The following is a 19833-nucleotide window of genomic DNA, read 5'->3' as shown; positions in this document are numbered from 1 at the left end:
AGAACCTAGTCCTTGATTCACAGGGAGGGTTTACCTGTCCGTGCTAGTCAGTGTCTTCAAAAGGGAAACATTTTAATTTTTAAGGAATGACAAACTCATGCAGTTAATTGTAACAGAAATTACTGGAATTTCTGTTAGTGATAGTCTTGGTACAAAACATACAGGACTATTTTATAAAACAACAAAAATTCTTAAAGCTTTATGTTTGGCTATTTTATGTAATCATTACTTCCCAAAATTAATTATATCAATGAAATTTTTTTTATTTTTGTTTTTAAGATTTTATTTATTTGACACCAGAGATCACAAGTAGGCAGAGAGGCAGGCAGAGAGAGCGGGGGAAGCCTGCATGGCGGGGCTCAATCCCAGGACCCTTGGGATCATGACCTGAGCCAAAGGCAGAGGCTTTAACCCACTGAGCCACCCAGGCGTCCCTGAAATTTTTTTTATAATATAGTTTGTTTTATTATTTATTTTTTTATATTTAAGAAGAGGGGTGGACTGATGATATTAAAGGTATTTTTTAGGTTTGAATGGCTGCACTTGACTAACCTGTAACATTTGATTACCTTAGAGAAGCATAGGACTTTGTACAAAAAGTAATGGTGTATACTGCTTTGGAGTTGTCCTCTTAAAGTAATGTTATGATCAGGACCATCTCATGTCAGTTTTGGTAGGAGAGATTTTATTTGATCAGTAAGAACACATTTCGCCATTTTTGTTAGTGTGGAGAAATGTAATATTGGGTGTCTTTTCATACAGAGGATTTTGACACGAATTGATGACTTTTGGATAGTTGTGGTCATGTTTTCATCAAGAAACAACAGTGTAGGCTGAAGGCAGTAGAAATGATCAGGGATGGTGGAAGAAAAGAGAAAGCAGTCATAAAATAGTTTATAGGAACTCTTTAGAATCCTTCATTAGAACTGAATCTTATAATGTGGTATATTGCATTATTTCCTTTTTTATTTTTTTAATGAGAACTGAAGTCCAAGGTCATGTGGCCACTTAACAGCAGAACTGGCTGTTCCTCATTTTGCATGAGGGCCTCTGTACTAAATGTTTTCCCTGAGCTATATAGCAGGGAGCTGGGATATATCAAGCCTGGTTGTAGTCCTTGACTGATCCTTAGATTATGGTGCTTGTCATAAGTTTAGAATATATTCCACGTTATAAAATTTTTTTTTAAGATTTTATTTATTCATTTGACAGAGATCACAAGTAGGCAGAGGCAGGCAGACAGAGAGGAGGACGCAGGCTCCCGGCCAGGCAGAGAGCTGGATGTGGGCCTTGATCCCAGGACCCTGGGATCATGACCTGAGCCAAAGGCAGAGGCTTAACCTACTGAGTCATCCAGGCGCCCCATCCACATTATATATTAGGCATATTTGTGACCAAGGTGGGTCTAGTTTTCCATTTTGTTTTAGTGTTCATAAGAAAATGGAGAGGGGGGATGCCTGGGTGGCTTGGTTGGTTCAGTGGCTGCCTTCAGCTCAGGTCATGATCCCAGCATCCTGGGATCGAGTCCCACATCGGGCTCCTTGCTCAGCAGGGAGCCTGCTTCTCCCTCTGCCTCTGCCTGCCATTCTGTCTGCCTGTGCTCACTCTCTTCTCTCTCTGACAAATAAATAAAATCTTTAAAAAAAAAAAAAAAAAGAAAATGGAGAGGGAACTTTACTGTATTTCTGGTCCTTCTCTTCTTTAAGTAGTACTTTAAGGGTCTGAAGAGGACACCTGTTTTAATTGGTGATCTACTTGTTTATTATAGTGTGGATTTTCAGCACAGCCCTTTCTTGATTGTGGTTTTAGAATGGCTCACGGAACATAATCTGAAATGACATCTGAAGTAAACATAATCCAGAAGTCAGTTTGTTCTGTTTTGGGATTAGAAGTATTCCCAAACCAAAGTGAATCACATTTATTTCCTCCTGCTTTCACTCATATTAAACTGCTTTTCCCCATGACCTGTAGTCATGGTGAGGATAGATCATCTTTCCCACTTCTGTACTTTCAGTCTGAGTATTTGAGGCTGTTCTACTCTGTTGAGCTGTTAGTTCCTGAAGAGCTGGAGCTATGTTGCATGTCTCTATGTCCCTAGTACCTGACTCTAGGACTGGTATGCAGTAACTTTTCAGGAAGTATTTTTCAAAATAAACTGCTGTGGCTTTCATGTGTGTAGTGTTTTATGTCATTGTTTCCTTCTTACTGGTAGTGGTAGAACTTAAGACTCCTTCCTGCTTTTTACTCGTTAGGCTAAAAACCAGATTGTTCAAGGGCATGCAACGGAGTGAGGCAAGAATGTGATATAATGAACTTTCATAAACAATCAGATTTTTTTTTTTTTTTTTTCTTCCCTTTTTTCTAAAGATTTTATTTATTTACCTGACAGAGAGAGATCACAAGTAGGCAGAGAGGCAGAGAGAGGAGGAAGCAGGCTCCCCGCCGAGCAGAGAGCCCGACGCGGGACTCGATCCCAGGACTCCGAGACCATGACCCGAGCCAAAGGCAGCGGCCCAACCCACCGAGCCACCCAGGCGCCCAACAATCAGATTTTATTTTATTTTAAGATTTTATTTATTTACTTGACAGAGATCACAAGTAGGCAGAGAGGCAGGCAGAGAGAGAGAGAGGAGGAAGCAGGCTCCCTGCTAAGCAGAGAGCCCAATGTGGGGCTCGATCCCAGGACTCTGGGATCATGACCTGAGCCAAAGGCCGAGGCTTTAACCCACTGAGCCACCCAGGCGCCCAGATTTTATTTTATTTTAATTTGTTTTTTAGTCAGGTTTTAAAACCCATCTCTGCCTTTATCAGGCAGTGAGATTGTGGATTTGTGACTTCACTAACCTGCTTCCTCATTTGTAAGGGGAGGCTTGATTATAATAGTTTGCCCAAAGGGTTTTCACTAAATGAAATAATACATAACATCTGGTCCAGTGGATGCCCATAATTGATAGCCTTTACTGTTCCACCGATTTTAGGGGCACCTGGGTGGTTCAGTGGGTTAATAAGCCTCTGCCTTTGGCTCAGGTCATGATCTCAGGGTCCTGGGATCAAGCCCCGCATCCAGCTCTCTGCCCAGTAAGGAGCCTGCTTCCTCCTCTCTCTCTGCCTGCCTCTCTCTCTAATTGTGATCTCTCTCTCTGTCAAATAAATAAATAAAATTAAAAAAAAAATTTTTTTTTAAACAGGTTATTTTGTGGGACCTTAGTAAAACTCCATTCTTTACATAGAACTTAAAATAATTATTGTGACCTCCTTTCAAAGATCTGTCTTGCTTATTTCCTGACTCTCAGGATTCTTAAAGTCACTTGGAAAAAGATTGTCCTGTGTAAACATAGAGTACTGTGACCAAGACAAGCAGATCTGAGTAACCTGAATGCTTTCACTTTTGACATGCTAGGGGAGGCTTGGAGGAAGTATTTAGAAAGAATGTATTGAAAGGAATCAGGAGCTTTTTATGGATAATCCACATTGTATTTATGGATTGACAGAGCACGTAGCTTCTGTGACAGTGTTTATAGATCTGTGACCAATCATGTGTTCATTATTTGTTATTATTATATTTGAACAGTACAAAGACTAATGGTGACCTGGAAGTTTTCCATGGCCATTGGATTTCCCATAGAATTTCTAGGCCCTCTAGATTTATCTTTTAAGTTACTGTTCAAAGTTTCACTCTGTTAAAAAAATGGAAAGCTTAGGGACACAGTTAAGTGGCAGTTCATCACTTCCCAGGGCCCATCCTGCTTTTATTTCCAGGTCATTATCTAGTTTTTGAATATGGCATTGCCACCTTGACTTTTTTTTTTTTTTTTAACTGTTCACTAAAATATTTGAGATAAGTCCTTAGTGTTGAGGAAATCCTGAATCCTAGAGCCAGGGTGGTTAAAAGCAATGCAATGACAGGCTATGAAATAGTGTTGTCATAACTTATCAGTGGCTAGTAAATAGGGTAGTTGCCTTCTGACACCATTTTGAGTGAAGGCAGTTTAATTGCGTTGCCTCTGTTTAGATAAGCATTTGGGATCCACAGTCAAATGTATGAATGCTGTGGTTTAAAGTATTTCCATTATATAAGATTTGATTTCTTAAGTGATTTTTTTTCTTGCTAAGTTCTACTTTATATCAAAATTTATTTTGGACAGTGTCTTTCACTGTGTACACGGAGAAAGAAGCATCACCAACAAATGTATGTAAATCCAGTGACTGTAAGAAATTGAAAATTTGCAAACACATGATTGACAGTTGGTGATTTTCCCCCATGCTTCACCCCTTCCTTAACCCCCCCACCCCCAAGATCCTGTGGAAACAATTAAACAATTCTGATTAAGAACTTTTAATTTTTTAGTTGTGTTATTTTTCCTTGAAAATGACTCCTTCCCTGTTGAGTGAAGATTCTAGTTTCTGGGCATATTGCATTCATGCATCTAGCCTCATTGCTTCCTGCAGCATAAACAATAAACACTTAAACCACTAAACATTTGCCTGGATATTCAGAGGAAGGCTGCAGATATTTGAGCTAATTTTTGCATGCTTTGTCAATTCAAATTTTCTACTAGGTTGAAAATCCACTTTGGTTTGCACTGGTGATGGGTTTTATCCTCTGATGATTCAACCTTTTTGATTTTTGAAAGAGAGGAGTTTTAACCTTAGCAGTCATGTAGCACTTTAAAATTCAAAACAAGAATTTGACTCTTTGACTCTTAAAATGATACTGTGTATTTTGTTTCTGTGGAATGGGAGGGCCAAATGGATAGTTAGTTTCTGTTGCAATTGCAGTAGCTGTCATAAAATCAAAGAAAGTGCTGGAAGGGACCTCAGAAGTCCTTGATTTTAAACCCTCATTTTCAAAGAAAACCAAGGACCTGAGATAACCAAATTCTCTTCAAGGTCATTCAGTTTGTTATTTTGTCTCTTCATTCTAAGTCACGGCTTTTCCCCTGATACACAGTTATAGAGTAGACATGGTGGCTTTTAATTGCACCTGATTTCCTGCTTTCCCCAAATAAACAAAAATGGCTTTTGAATTATGCCAGTGGCATTAAGAGAATGTGGGTAATAGTGATCAAAACTTCTGTGTGTGCATTATTTTAAGTGATTTAAATATGGAATAAGTTGTAAAACCGCTAATTTCAGACAGTTCCCCTCCCCCCATCATGTGATTAGAGTCTGGTAATGGCTGTAAAATTTTGGCCCTTTATAACTAAATCAAGTTTGTTTATTTTTCATTAAATTTTTGGGTAATGCATTACTGTTTCTTGACTTTCTTAAGGAAAAATCTCTTGCTCTTTGGAAGAAGAACACATTTCAAACATATTTTGTTTTGATTGTCCTGCCATGTTTTGAAAACCACTTTCATGTACAGGTCTTGTGCTAATTAAGCACTTAAAGTGCATTGAATTTAAATACATTTTCACAGTAGCCCGGCCAAGGAACATGAGGCCCTGTGAGGTTATGTAACCTGCCCAAGATATAGGACTAGTGAGAGCTGGGTTTTAAACTTTGGTAATGAAGGTAGAGAGCAGGAAGAGCAAACTCCAGAGCCCCATTAACTTACCCCTTACCCATGTTCTCCCCATAACCCATCTCACCCCACTCCAAGCCATTGTGAAGCAGACCTGGATTGTCATATGTCTGTGCCACTTCAGCCATGGTCTCTTGAACGCCCAGGCTTTATGTAGAAATTGCAGTTTTACTCCACCCTCCCTCCCGTTCCTCCTGTCCCTGTCTTGCCAGGTTTGGCAAATGTAACAGTACACCCAGCCACATCGTTTGAATTTTCAGTCCTTTTCCTCCCATCACTGCTCCAGGAATTTCCCCTACTTTTTGATAGGCACAGCTATTATGCATTTTAAAATACCTTGTTTGGGGAGCTTGTGAGGCTTATTCAAGCGTTTCACCTATTGTGCTCAGGTCCAGCTCCTGATCTCCGCTCAGGTCTTGATCTCAGGGTCTCGAGTTCAAGCCCTGTATTGGACTCCACACTGGGCGTTGGAGCTAAAGTAAAATATCTTGTTATATTTATTTTCTTTTGCATTTCCAGGTGTTTTGTTGTAGGAAGCCTTCAGGTTATCTGTCTCTAGAATAGTTGGATATGGAAGTTGACTACTTCTTAATCTTTAATCAAGAGAAGGGATTGATGTCCCATCATTGTGCTGCCTAATGAATTATTTGTACAGATGTGGAAAAGATAAATATTAATTGATGTAATCAGATGAGTGAAAGTTTAGTAAACTCTCCCTGACATATTAACATACTTGGGCCAGCCGATTTTCTGTCCTTTGGCAAATCTCACTTGAATTATATTGGCATAATTAAGTGGGGTTGATAAACCATCTCTGTTTATTTTCTTTCCCCCTGAAGCTTGACACCTGGTGGTCAGGCTTTGAAACCAAAACATGTCTTTTTGGGGTTAACTAAGAAAAACAGAGACTGTTCTTAGCCTCCTGCCTCTTAACTTTTTTTTATCTCCACTGTGGAGATGGTAGCTGAAATTCTGAGCCAGGAGAGCCACCCAGTTCTTGATTCATCTAAGTTACCCCTTGATGGGGCTTGCCTTCAGGAGATGATCCTGAGCCACTTCTTTATTGTCCTTGTTACTTGATTGCCAAGCCTCTGTTCCTTCCCTCATCTTTTAGAGAGGGAAAAAGTGGAGTCTTGTCTTTAACATGGGGTCACACTCTTAAAGACAGTCCTTAACACTAAAATCATATAGTTCAAATTAAATCTCCCCAAGAAGGGGAGATGTTAGAGATGCATGCTGGGCTATTTCAAGGGGAAGGGTGGGAAATGGCCATTTCCCCCTTCAATATCGGAAGATTCCAATTTTTAAGCTGAAAATTGATAAAATAGGCCTTCAGAGGCCATTTATTAAAAAAAATCAAGAGTCCCGTTCATAGAAGACACACACACACACACACACACACACTTCCAGGAGGCAGGCATCTCTTTTGAGATAAGCAAATGACAGACTGATACTTCCAATTCCATTGACTGGAGGCACTCAAAATAGTGGGCAGAACTGTCCAAACTGTTTATTCTCCCCTTTCGCTGGTTTTATCTTGTTTCTGGTGTTTTGTTGATGCCTTATAATTGAATTATCTCATTTAACTAATTAATCGCTAGCTTGGATATTGTGAGAACTAAGTTGGGTAGTCATTGTGACAAATACTTTGTAAACGGTAAGATCCCCGTGGTGGTCATAAATGGAGTTCTTCTTTGGTTCCAGGCCTGTGGTCGATTTCTACCCTCAAAGTTAGGTATGGCCATGATGACTTGCTTGAGCTGGTGGCACAGAGTGCAAGTGCCAGGGGGCACATCTGAGTGGAGGCTGTCGGAGCACAGTCAGTGTGCGCTTCCCATGCTCCCTTTCCCTTGGCTCTTTCTAGAGCGAGGTGACACAACAAAGTTCCCAGATGGCCTCAGCTGGAGATGAACAAGAAATAAACTATGTTTTAGAAGCCTCTGAGGTTTGGGACTATGTTCTTACATTATCTCTTTGCCTATAATGACTGAGGTTCACAGACCCCCATGGGTCTTACTTGCTATTGTGCTGTCTGACTTGTAGACTTAAACCAACCAGGGCTCATGGTAAAGGCACAGTTGCGAGTTGCATTTAAAATGAATTTTTTTTAGGGCCTACAGGATTGGCTCAGTTGGTGGAGCATGCAACTCTTGATCTTGGAGTTACGAGCTTGAGCCCCACGTTGGGCATGAAGCCTACTTGAAAAATCTTTTTTATAAAGCATAAAATGAAATCTTTTGAACTTAAAATGGAAAAATATCCAAGATCCTTCAAGGATATGTTTCAGTCATATCCTGTTTCTACTAACCTAACATCATGGGGTCTTTTTGGTCAGACAGACTTGTATTCAATCCAGGGTCCACTGAGGAAATTACTTAACCCTTCTTGTTTTGCCGTTGAAATGGGGATTAAGTATAACGGTATGTAATGTATTTAAAAGAACATAGTCCCTAGCCATTGATCAGGTACCCAAAAGATTATTATTGTAGTTTATTTGTAAATGACTAGGGATTGTGTATCAGGTAGAGCAGGAAAGAAGGGTCTCCATTTGCAGGGAAGCAAACCTAACCTTGACAAAGAACTAGCCCAAGTTCCCATGTCCAGGCCTAGGATTCTGTTTCCTCTTTCAGATCTAATTTTTTTGTCATTCCATGCTGACTGCCCTGTAAATTTCAGTTTAGTTATGCCAGATAGTGTTCCTTAAATGAGCCAGTGGGAATGAGTTGGGGACCTTTCTGAGGACAAGCTCAGCACTTTGGGAATGAAAATGGTAGGCTATCTAAGCACCCCAACCCCAGGTATGCCTCCAGCTGTAAATCTGCATCTGAAATACTCCACTGGGTAACATGGCTCAGGGCTTGGGGAAGTGAAGGCACTTTTCAAATAAATGGTTGTCTGGGCTCTTCAGTCTCCGTAGGGGCATTAGGATTCAGTGGTGAAAGGGTGGGACGTTTGGAGTACTTCTTAAGGCCCTGGCTCCTGGCACTTGCACAGCTAGCTGTGTGACTTTGCATGTACTTGGGGGCATTAGGCAGCTTCTAGAAGCTAGAAGAGGCAAGGAAACAGGTTCTCCTCCAGAACCTACAGATGGAATGCAAGATCTGTTGACACCATGATTTTAGCCTGTAAGACCCATCTTGAACCTCTGGCCTCCAAAAGTGTAAGATAATACATTTGTTTTATTTTTTATTTTATGCGATACTTTGTTATAGAAGCAGTCTGAAACTGATACAGCTTGTATCACACTTCATGCATGTGTCTTCTGGTCCGTGCCCACCACCACAAAAAGAAAGAAAGCAAAAAAGCACAGGTCGGGGGAAAGGTGGCAGAGGCAGAGGGAGAGGGAGAAGCAGACTGCTGATGTGGGGCTCAGTTCTAGGACCCTGGGATTGTGACCTGAGCCTAAGATGCTTAAAACAACTGAGCCACCCAGGTGCCTATGTTTCCCTTTTCTAAAATGTCCTCCCCCCAGGACATGGATTCCTTCCTCACCTTTACCTTCATAGGTGTCTCTGTACTCATGTACCACCTACTCAGAGGGACCTATTTAAGATAACATGCTCTCATATCACTTTCCCCTGCTTAATCTCTTTTCCACTAGCACTGATCACAATGTGACCATAAATGTACATCTATTTATACACAGACACAGACACACACACACACACACACAAGAGCAAAGTCCAGACTTTACTCATTTTGCCTGGCACAAATTAGGGGTCCATAAAATATTTGTTGATTGAGTGAAGGAAGGAAAGGTCTTGTTGGTGTGATAGGACTCGAACTTAAAGCCTTCCTAAATGACGTTCCTGCTTCACCTATATTCTTAGTGTTTGTATATTTCTTCCTCAAACCTTTCAATAAAACAAGGGCACTCTGCTTAAATGACGGAATGCTTCAAACACACAGCAGGTTGCCAGCAAGAAATTGGCATTAGTTCTTCACTGCAAATGAGAAAAATAAAAGTGCCTGGTCCAAGACCAGCAGCTTTTTAAGACCGTAATTGTGGGGATTTGGGCCACTGTGCTGGGCCAAGGGCAAAGGTGAGTCCGATGGCTCACCAGAGCTTCCCAGGAGGAGCAAGTTTGTTTAATCCTAATCCCTCTCAGAGATCAGCAGAGCTGGGAGGATGCTGGGGAGATCATCTGGACTCACTCCCCACCTTTGCTGTGTGACTGTTGAAACATTCCCTGGGCTCTGGAGTTTAAGAAAATCGTTCCCCTTTCAGAACATTCCTTCTCCCGTTCCCATCTGGCCCCAAAATTCCCAGCCTTCAGTGAGCCACTTGATAGGTTTTATGATACCCCTGGGGACAGAGAAATCCTGGCTGTCTTGGCTTGATGCAAAGGCAGTCCGTCGTGTTGGTGACTGCTGCAGACCCGTGGGACTAGCTCTTGTGCCTGGCTACCCAAGGTGTTTGTAGTTCCCCTGCTGCAGGCAGGCTTGAAGTGGCGGTGGCGCCACCCGAGAAGCAGCTTTGAGTCGCCCTGGGGTGGGGAAGGTTGTAGATGAATACCTCATTCTTCACCTCTTTATTGGGCTGATTCTCCAGCCTGTTCCCCACTATCTCCCACGGGTTCCCAGGACAGAGCCCCATTTGCCCAGGCACTGTTAAGCTTGCCAATCGCCCTCTTACTGGCCTCCTTCCCTTCCATAGCATCATTTTCAGGGATCACATCCCAAATACAATACACACATACTCGGTTGTCTCAGGGGCTGCTTTGGGGGGAAACTCAGATTGGAAATCAACCCTCAGCTCCACCATCACCCGTTGGCTCCCTCCCTGCCTATTCCTGCTGCCGTCCACACAGCTGCTCGTGGCCTTCCCCACCTCATCTCATCCTGACCTTCTCCTCCTCCTCCAGCCCAGTCCTTCCTCAGCAGCTAATCTCCCTCTTCACGCTTGGCGCATAGTCACTGCCTTGGGGCAGCTCTGATACTCAACTTCTGGGGGAGTCCGCGTGGATAGGGTGGGCATCTCACAACCAGTGTGACCCTAAGTTCCTGGTGGCTAGGGACTGTCTTAGACTTGTTACTCTCCCTTAGAAACTATAGTGTTGAACCCGGATATTTAATAGGTTCACAACAAAGATGAATTCAATAACTAAAGTACCCAGAAAAAAAGGATTATGGTTAGAAATTCAGTTATAAGAATTTTGGTTGTAGATGATAAAAAATCCAACTCCTGTGGTTCAGGAGAACTGGCAGTATATTGGCTCATACTGTGAAAGCGTCTAGGGAAATGACTTCAGACAGGGCCCAAACAATGGCTTTGGGACACAGTCCCTCCCCTCCATTCTGTTTCCCTCTGTTTTGGCCTTGTTTGCGTCCTCCTTGGGGATCCCAACTCTTACCAACTTCAGTGTCAGCTGGCTCTGTTGTAAGGGTAGTGGGTCTTCCCAGGAGCTCTTGTCTCAGGCTGTCTCTGCTGGCACCTGTACCCCTCTTGAGTCAAACCCTGTCTGTGGCCAGGGAGGTGCCCCCTGCTGTCTGCCCAGACAGGGGTGATGGAGGCCCCTGTCACTTCTGTGGCCTCCAAGAGTGGAGAAGGGGTACTTGCTCTGACAGACCCTGATCCAGTCTTGTGGCAACTGAGCTCACAGTGCCTCTTTCCTTGTCTTTAAAATGGGAATAGTATCTAGCAGAAAGCAATGTTGCGAAGAGTAATGGAGTTAATACTTAGTGCGTTTAAAACACTGCCCAATCCAGGGAAGGCACTCAGTGAATGCTTGCTATTGTTAGTGCAAGCTATTTTTGATACTGTAGAAGCACTCCTTTCCGGTAGGATTGCAACTAACTGGTTGGTTAATAAAAAGATGGCTCTTTAAAAGTGTTATATCCCTGAGCCACCTGGAGTCACTAAGATGTACATTAGATCTGGAGAACTACTTAGAACTGAAAACTTGTGCCCTTTGACCTGTATCACCCCATTTCCTCCTCCCTCTAGTCCCTGGCAACTACCGTACTATTTCAGATTTCTATAAAGTGGGATTTTTTTTCTTTTTTAGATTCCACATATAAGTGATACCATACACTACTCACCTTTGTCTTTTTCTGGCTTATTTCACTTGGCATCATGCCCCCAGATTCATCCATATTGTTACAAATGGCAGCGTTTCCCTTTTTATGACTGAATTTTATATATACATATATATATATATGTATATATAATGTATGTATACTACATATATATATTATATACATATAATATATTTTGTGTGTATGTATATCTCAATACCATGTTTCACTCATTCATGGAAGGACACTTAGGTTGTTCCCATGTCTTGGCTGTTGTGAACAAAGCTGCAACATACAGGGGAATGCAGATACCGCTCTGAAATAATGATTGCATTTCCTTCGGATAACACTCGTGAGTCAGTGGGATTGCTGGATCACATGGCAGTTCAATTTTTGATTTTTTGAGGAACCACTGTTCTGTTTTCCATAATGGCTATACCATTTTACATTCCCACCAACAGTGTATAAGTGTCCCCATTTCTCCACATCCTTGCCAACATTTGTCATCTCTTGTCTTTTGGATAGTAGCCATTCTAGCAGGTGTGAGGTGATTTGCATTTGCCTGATGATATAGTGATATTAAGCACCTTTTTTGCACCTGTTGGCATTTGTGTATCTTCTTTGGAAAAATGTCTGTTCAGGTCTTTTGTGTGTTTTTAATTGGATTAAATTTAATTGGATTGCTTTTTTTTTTTTGCTAGTGAGTTGTAGGGGTTCTTTATATATTTTATTTATCAACCCCTTATCAGATACATGGTTTGTATAGTATTTTCTTCCATGTTAGTGGGAAAAGAGCAGAGTCCAGACACAAACCCACACGAATACAATCAACTAATTTTTGACAAGGGTGTCAGGAACACACCAATGGGGAGAGGACAGTCTTCTCAGTAAATGGCATTGGGAAAACTGGATAGCCACATGAGACAGAATGAAACTGGACCCTGCTCTTACACCACTCACAAAAATTAACTTGAAATGAATCAGACTTAAATATAAGTCCTGACACCATAAGACTCCAAGAAAACAGAGAAAATCGAAAAACAGTGTTTGAAAAGGATAGTGATAGTTTTCCCAAATAAATGACAACAGGATTCCTTCCGTGTGCTCCACCAGTGTTCCTACTGCAGTGACATTTGGTGGATAATTGACCCAGTCAGTGAGTAATGACACTTTCTAGACTAACCAGTGTAAAAGTTGTGGGGAGGAGGTTGCCCAGCACTTTGGCAGTGGAAACAGAGGCGTGTGGTCAAGCCCACAGGGACAGCAGCCATTGACTGACCGAACAGTTGATTCTATTTGTAGCCAATATAAACTGTGTAGTGCCTTCTAGAAGAGTGGGAGACTGTGTTGGAATACCGCCTATTACATGGTCATGTTCCAAAAAGTGGTAGAAGTCACGGGGTCAGGCTGTAGCCAAAATTAACCTTGTGGAACTTTCTGGGAGAGTGGGAGACTGTGATGGAATACTATCCATTGCACCAACATTATCCATGCAGTGGTGGAGGTCGCTGGGTCCCGGCCTCCCAGAGCAGTCAGTCCTGGCAGTTTCCCTCCTCCGCCTCCCCCAGAGGGGCCCTCCGCTCGCAGCCTCGCAGAGTTGTAGCGAGAGAGCCCATGTTTTATTACCGTGGTGGAATCTTCAAGTTCTTTCCATCAGAGTATCCTCCCCTTTCAGCCTGTTTCTTCTTGAGTAATCACCCAAAGATCTTTAGGCCTATTCCTTACATAAACCTGTCAAGCTTCATCTCCCTTCGTCAGGCCAAACCCCGCTTTCTTGACTTTTCCTCCAAGATAGTAAAATAAGCAAGGACCACAAAAACCAACGACACTGAAAACATCCGTTTGAAACTGTTGAGAAGTTTAAAAGGGGCCAGACAGCCTGGAAACATGACAGATAGTCCCTACTGCACTCTCCTCAGTCACCTCTGATGAGCCCCAGCGGAGAGGGCTACCTTGGGTGGGGGTGGGGGGTGAACAGTCAGGCTCAACCTAAATTCTGAGAGAACTATTGCTGCTGAGCCCAGACCCACATCTCTGTAACTTCTACCCTCCGTTCCTGTGGAACAGCACCAAAGATAGGTTTGGAGCAGTGTGACAGCCTCCTGTTTTGGACGTGGGGAAATCAGAAATCAAGGCCTAACCCCATGTGTCACGAGCTGTGTTATCCTGGGTGACCAGATGTCTCAGTTCTGTTGTCTCATCTCTGAAATGGGGATAATAGTGTGGTTGGCACCAGATGAGCTTGGTGTGAACACTGAATGAGGTCATGCATGTAATGACTTAGCACAGTATTTGGCTCATTCATAGTGCTGTTACCATGGTACTGACGGCGAACCCTTGCTCATGCACAGCCAGTCGAAACCCGGCAGACCGCTGCTGTGATGCACCTTGTGTCTGTCAGGGGGACCTCTCCTTCCCTATCTTGTCACTCCTTTCAAGTCTCTGTGAGTGCTCCACAAAGCTGAATTCCCCAAACTCGCTGCCCCCAAAGTACCCTCTCACTGCATGACCATCCTTGTCTGGTACGGGTCTCCTACTTTCCCCTATTCCACCCCCAGCTCCCATCCTGCCCACGCCATCGAATCCTCCTGTCCGTCTTCTGTCCATTTGAAACCTCCCCTTACTTCCCTGCCCACTTCTGTCCACCTCCACACCCTCCAGTTGATGGTAGAGGCCTGGTAGATTTGATGTCTTTTCTCAGATTTCTCAGACCAGATAATTTTTTTATTTTTCTTTATGATTTTATTTATTTATTTGACAGAGATCACAAGTAGGCAGAGAGGCAGGCAGAGAGAAGGGGAAGCAGGCTTCTTGCTGAGCAGAGATCCAGATGTGGAGCTCCATCCCAGGACCCCAGGACCATAATCTGAGCTGAAGGCAGAGCCTTTAACCCACTGAGCCACCCAGGCGCCCCATCAGATAATATTTTAAGTCCACTTTTTTTTTTTTTTCTTCCTTACTGCCTGTTTTGATGACTTAGCCAGTACTGCCTTCTCCATCCTCATCTTCCAGCTCTTCATCCTCTGCAGTAGCCTCCTCTGTCTCTTCTTTGTAGCTTCTGCTTTGGAGAGTTAGCGACATGTCCACCCCCACAAGAAACATGCACTAATTCATTTAATCCCCAGTAACTATGGAAGTAAGAGAATCTTCCTTCAGAAAGGTTAAGTGCCTGGCCCACAATCCCATAGTCAGGAACGTCACAGGGACTGGGTGACTAACTGTAAATACAGTCTGCTTGTCTAACCCTCCACCTACCCACCCGTCCATCTATCCATCCACCTGTCCTTCCCACCAGGGCCACCAGTCTCTTCTGCCCCAAGTGCTGCACTTAGGCTGCTGGTGTGCAAGTGAAACTTACAGGCCCATGAGGGAAATATATACCGACCGTTACAGTACAAACGGTGCAGTAAGAAAGCAAAGGGAGAAAAGCAAACCGCAGGGAAGAGACAGCAAGGAAGGGCCGTATTTCTCCATCACGTAGGTACTGCCTGATAAATATTAATTATTCACTGATTAATTTGGCTCCGTTTGCTCCCCAGGAAAAGCATCTGCTCTCATGATGAAATGAGCATGTGGGCAAATGTCATTTGTAAACTCTAAAGCACTTACAAATGTAAGGAAATGTGCCTGTGGCTACCTGACAGGTGAGGCACCTGAAGCAGTACCTGACAGAGCAGAGGCTAAGTCCATGGTGTTAGTGTTCTTCAGTGACAGATGTCAAGGGCATGGTCAGTGTGCCGGCTTTGCTCATTTAAAAGGGGGAACGATCTTTAACATTGTGAAAATATTCCCTCCCTTCTCATCCTTTTGTTTTTTTTTTTTAAGATTTTATGTATGTATGTATGTATTTTGGAGATAGAGAGTGTGAGAGTGGGGAGGAACAGAGGGAGAGGGAAAAGCTGTTGAGCGTGGAGCCCCATGTGGGGCTCGATCCCACGAGATCACAACCTGAGCCAAATCCAGGGTTGGCGGCTTACCCCACGGAGCCACCTGGGCGCCCCCCTCCCTTCCTCCTGTTCTGGCCTGTAGCAGTGATGCAACTGCAGTTGGAGGGAGAGCCCATTTCTATGAAGAGTCTCCACTCCTTATATTCTATTTTAGGCCGAATCTCAGTTTCATTCTCTTGCACCCACATAAGCTCGCCGTTCACTTTATTTTTCTCCCACCTATAACCTAGCACATTGGGTGGACTCTTCCCCTGGAGGGTTTCCTGGTCATTAAAAGTATCAGAGACAGATGGAACATATTTCTGGTCCTACTTTGGGACCAGAAATATGTCCCAAGGCCAAAGCCTTAGTTCTCATGTTTGTATGATTAAATACCTACCATGTGCAGGCCCCCGTGAAGTTGACAGGAGGTATTGGACAGCACCAGCCTTGGTGCTGTCCTAAAGTAGCTCAGCAAAAGTGTGTTCTGGCTGTCTATCACTCTTTAGCAAATGACCTCCAAGTCAGTGGCTGCAAACAACCCTCCTCCTGGATTCTGTGAACACAGGGTGAGGTTTTTCAGGGTGGGGGGCGGGGGGGGGATGGAGCAGCAGGTGGGCTTCCAAGATGGTTTGCTTCCGTGGCCGGCAGGGTGGTGCCAGCTGCTGGCTTGAGCTCAGCCTGAGTGCTGCTTGGTCTTTCTCACGGAAGAGTGGCCGGGCTCCTAGAGTGTGAGATGCAAGCCATAATGCTTCCTTGGGATCTGGCCTCCAAAGTCCCAGGACCTCGTTGCTGCTGCATTTTCCCCAAGCAGGTGAGTCACTTGGGCCAGCTCAGGTTCAAGGGGAGGGAAGTAAGACCACGCCTATGAAAAGGGGCTGAAGCCCAGGATTTGCGCCTGGTCTGCAACCTGCCATGAGCATTCGCTGTTGTTTTCATTTGGGGTCATCACGAGGCGTGGGGTCTGCGGAAGCTGCTGGGCTCCTGTGAGCGAGGGTCTCCGCAGGGCCAGCCCTGCCACTGTTCCAGCTGTGGGGGAGCACCTGGCTCCCTCCTTGTCTCTGCTGGCCTCTCCCTGAACTGGAGAAGGCAGTCTGAGTAATCCTTTTGAGTACTGTTTAAATTCTTTTTTTTTCTTTTTTCAGTTTTATTGAGATACAATCGACATACAGCACTATATAAGATGTTACAGCGTAATGCCTTGACGCACATATGTTGTGACTTGGGCTCTACAGTCAGTTGACATCCACCACCTCACATACTTACAAAATGTTTCTATTTCCCTCGTGATGAGAACTTTTAGGATCTACTCTCTTAGCAGCTTTCAGATATACTATGTGGTAATGGTAACCACTCAGGTAGTATGTGACATCCCCAGTCCTTACTGATCTTATAACTGGGAGTTTGGTTTTGATTTTTTGAAAAATGTTTTATTTATTTATTTGACACACAGAGAGAGCACAGGCACAAGCACTAGCTGGGGAGCAGCAGACAGAGGAAGAGGGAGAAGCAGACCCCATCACTGGGCAGAGAGCCAGATGCAGGACTCGATCCCAGGACCCTGGGATCATGACCTGAGCTGAAGGCAGATGCTTAACTGACTGAGCCACCCAAGTGCCCCTTATAACTGGGAGTTGATACTTTGTGACCACCTTCATTGAGTGCCGCCTGCCCCCACCTCCCACCTCTGCTGGCCACAAATCTGACCTCTTTTTTGTGAGTGTTGTTGGTTTTTTAGATTCCACATATAAGTGATGTCCTACAGTATTTGTCTTTGTGAATGACCTATTTCACTTACCATAAGGCCTTCAGGATCCATCTGTGTTGTCACAAATGGCAGGATTTCCTTCTTGGGGGTGGGTGCTGACTACTTTTCCACTGTGTATATGTGTACGCCACACGTTCTTTAACCATTAATCTGTATACGGATACTTAGGATGTTTCCAGGTCTTGGCTGCTGAATGATGCTGCAGGGACTCCACTTTTCCAAGTCATTCAATCGTTAAGCCGCAGCAAAACATCTGATCGTGTTGGCGGACAGAATGAGTTCATGAATAAACTTGCATCCCATGCTTAAGATCTTAGCTCTGAGTACGAACTCCTAAAATACAGATTTTGTACCCCATGGTGTGAAACAACTTGGTTGCCATTTGATTTTGTCTTCTGGATTATGTTTTGGGGTCACCCTGAATGCTGAAAGATTTTAGGTTTCTTTGTAGTTCTGATTCTGTTGTTTCATAACTCGGACTTTACATAGGTATCTTGGTTGGATGCTCCGCTGTCCTGAGATACCTGTGGCAGTTCCTTATTGGAGAGTATAGGGTCTTATTTTTCGCTTTCATTATATTCTTTATTTACCAAAACCAGTGTATCTCTAAGTGAATATTAATAGAAATGATATGCATATAAAAACCGTAATGTCAAATAGGTTGAGGAAATGCTGACTGGCTTAAACAGGCAAACAGGTTTCTTTTCTGCAGAACTTCTCAGAACCTTTAATTAATGTGTACTTTGTATTTCAGAGAGAAAGATGAAGGCCACATTTCATGGACTTATGTGATTCTAGACTCTGTTTAGAGAGCCCTATCCCAGGACCTATGTTCCCTGGGACATACTTTGGGAAAGGTAGGTCCAAACTTATGCTCCTTTTTGAGGGAAGATGCACCTGAGTCACTATTTTGTTAATGTCTATGTTTCAGGTGTCTGCACACCTTCCCTTCCTCCAGGCAAAGTTTAGTGCTGCCCTCTCCTGGGATCCTGGGGCCAGCCTGGTAGAGTAAGAGAAAACTAGATTCCTTCAGTTTTTCCTTTTAGCTCTGTAGTCCTGGGCAGGCTGGGTTCAGATGTCTCAGGTCTAATATGGAGTTAATACAATTTCTTGAGTTGGGGCAGTATGAAGATTAGCAGTAGTGTGAAGGGAGATGGGGCTAGAGCAGGTGCCCTGAGTAAGCTATCTTTCACCTTTCCCAGTTCTGGGACTGATGCACCACTGGGAACAATGAATGAACGCACTCGCCCCCTAGTGGGCATTTCTGCCTCGGCCTCCTGAGTCCACCATCCTTAACAGAGGACCAGCTGGCTTCTGTTGGGGGAAATTGGAAGGGGAGGTGAACCATGAGAGACTATGGACTCTGAAAAACAATCTGAGGGGTTTGAAGTGGCGGGGGTGGAGGGTGGGTGGGAGGTTGGGGGGGAACTTTGTGTCTTTGGAGAAAGGACCAGGTGGTGGGTATTATAGAGGGCACGGATTGCATGGAGCACTGGGTGTGGTGCAAAAATAATGAATACTGTTATGCTGAAAATAAATAAAAAATAAATTTAAAAAAAACTGTTCTGAACTGGTGTGTGGGCAGTTTCCTTTAGACTAGTGAGTCAAGAAATTGATTAAATGAAGATAATAGATTTTAGAACGGAGATTGTGGGGTCTCCGTAAACGACCAAGTACCATCCCCATTTTACAGATGCTGTCCTTGAGTTTACCTAGAAGTGACAGGGTGACACTGGGACACATGGATGGGTCCTTTCCACACAGCCGAATGCTTGTGTAGACAACCAAGGTCAAGATCTTCTTACTACCTTTATCCCGTGTGGCTCTGCATTGGGAGGGGAGGGAGGGGGCAGGATTTGCCGGATTCTTTGATTGAAGATAATCTCTAATACTAAAAGTCTTCCAAAGAGTAGGCAGTCAATGATAACAAAAGTTATTGTTCACCTAGGGCTTGGTCTGTCAGGAGCCATCGTAAGCGTTTTACTTATTTCTTGCTTGCAAGAAGCCTTGGAAGATGGTGGAACCACTGTCTTTTCCTTTTGAGAGCTCAGGAAGCCGAGACCCAGAGCACTTGAGGACCACGCTCGAGGCCGCACAGCTGCTGTGGGATGGAAGCCAGACTCGCCCCCTCGCGGTCTGAGTTCATACCCGTGCGCCTCACTGGGACACCTCCCCGGCTCCACATTGCTTGTGGGCCACCTTGGCGGCCACACATATTTCTTGTGTCCCTGCTGTGGGCCCACCCCTGTGCCAGGAGCTATGAAGGGTACAAAAGATTCACGAGACTATTTGGTATCTGTGATTGCTCCAAAATTGGTTTTGACTTCTTAATAAAGAGTAAAATCCCTGAGGAAAAAACTGAATGATGAAATTTAAAAGAGCAAGTTTTTCAAAGTAGGAAGAGACTGGTTAATAGCAAGCTGAAGGGCAAACATGTTTAAAAAAAGCAGCAACGCCGGGGAAAACCAACACTGTATTAGTGACACATATGATTTGTATGCCTGTGAGCAGGAAAATGTAAAAGGGGGCGAGAGCTGTCTTCTTGAGTAAATGAAGCATGGAAGTTCATTAGGACTATAAAGAAGTGTTAAAAGAGG

This window comes from Mustela putorius, unplaced genomic scaffold (genome assembly GCF_011764305.1).
Source record: "Mustela putorius furo isolate JIRA1106 unplaced genomic scaffold, ASM1176430v1.1 tig00000083_pilon_pilon_pilon, whole genome shotgun sequence".
Lineage (NCBI taxonomy): Eukaryota > Metazoa > Chordata > Mammalia > Carnivora > Mustelidae > Mustela > Mustela putorius.
This window is presented reverse-complemented; position numbering follows the sequence as displayed.